We start from the raw sequence: 1,445 nt of genomic DNA on the forward strand, positions 1-1,445 counted from the left end.
AGAAGACACACCCACTTTGGGAAGCAGTTCTCTGACGTCATTAAAAGGAGGAAGTGAGGTGAGTCTGAGCAATCACTATCCCCTACTTCCTGAGTATGGATGCAAGGTGACCAGGTACTTTAAGCAGCTATCATCTCACTTCCATACCCGGATGAACTGTAACTGTACTCAGCAGCATGTGAATGACAACTTCCTTAAGTTGCTTTGGTTGGGGTGTGGGGTGGGATTTTTCCCCACAATGCGTAAAGTAAGGAGAATCAAAGTATGAGAGTCATTTCAGGCTGTTTCCAAAAAAGGAAAGAATTTAGACTTCATGGGAAAATATTATTATGAACAAGGACAAAAAGGTGAGTGAAGGGACTATTATGTCGCTATCAGGCTAACAGAAGAAGACAGAAAGCAAAAGAGTAGCCAAAAGAAAGCCTTGTGAGAAAATGAATTACAGAGCTGAAACAGGAGTAAGTAGAGTGACATTTGCAGCCAAAAAGAAGTTGGAGATAAGTGGATATGGTGTTGAGATAGCTGTGGTCAGGTCAGGAAGAATTTTATGAGACATTCAATACAGTTTATGCAACTGAAACAAGAACATCACTGACATTCTGGAATAAGCAAATTAGCTCAAGGACAGGCATTGCAGCATTAGAAAGATCAAGCTTGAGCTAGGATAAGAAAGTCTATATATAGGGAGGCTCGGTGAGGAATAGGTTGTTATGAATGGATAAGATACTATTATGTTTTAATTCTCTAGATTTAAGAATGCATTCTTATTATAGCACTATAGTGAGTGAACTGATGTCATAATGAAGCTGGACAATATTTTTGACAATTCTATGCACAGTAAAGTAGTTATGAGGTGAAGAACCAGGCCAAGCTCTTCTAGGAAGAAAAATGAATAGGTATGTCTGAGAAGATAGTAAAGGGAAAATCAATGTCATTTGAGTCAGGTAACATTAATGACTTCCCCAACTCAAGTTGTGACTTGGTATTGAGAAACATTCTGCAAGGTCTCTGTCTCTCTGTCTCTCTCTCTGTCTCTCTCTCTCTGTCTCTCTCTCTCTGTCTCTCTCTGTCTCTCTCTCTCTCTCTCTGTGCGTGTGTGTGTGTATGTATGTGTGGGTATGTGTGTGTGTGTATGTATGTGTGGGTATGTGTGTGTATGTGTGTATGTGTGTGTATGTATGTGTGGGTATATGTGTGTGTGTGGGTATTTGTGTGTGTGTATGTATGTGTGTGTATGTATGTGTGGGTATGTGTATGAATTGTGTGTGTGTGTGTATGTGTGTGTATGTGTGTGAATTGTGTGTGTGTATGTGTGTGGGGGGTAAGTGTGTGAAGTGTGTGTGTGTATATATGTGTGTGTATGTATGTGTGNGTATGTGTGTGTGTATGTGTGTGGGGGGGTATGTGTGTGAATTGTGTGTGTGTGTATGTGTGTGTGTGTGTGT

At 40.4% G+C, this 1,445-nt stretch overlaps 1 long non-coding RNA gene across 1 annotated transcript in view; it reads left to right on the top strand.

Annotated features, from left to right (window-relative positions):
- Positions 1-844: 844 nt before the first annotated feature.
- LOC110308540 overlaps positions 845-1,445 on the top strand; it is a 36,537-nt gene continuing 35,936 nt past the window's right edge. The window contains exon 1 of the long non-coding RNA XR_002379566.1: positions 845-896. This is a non-coding gene — a long non-coding RNA (uncharacterized LOC110308540). The remainder of the gene's footprint in view (positions 897-1,445) is intronic.

Source organism: Mus caroli, chromosome 13, assembly GCF_900094665.2.
Source record: "Mus caroli chromosome 13, CAROLI_EIJ_v1.1, whole genome shotgun sequence".
Lineage (NCBI taxonomy): Eukaryota > Metazoa > Chordata > Mammalia > Rodentia > Muridae > Mus > Mus caroli.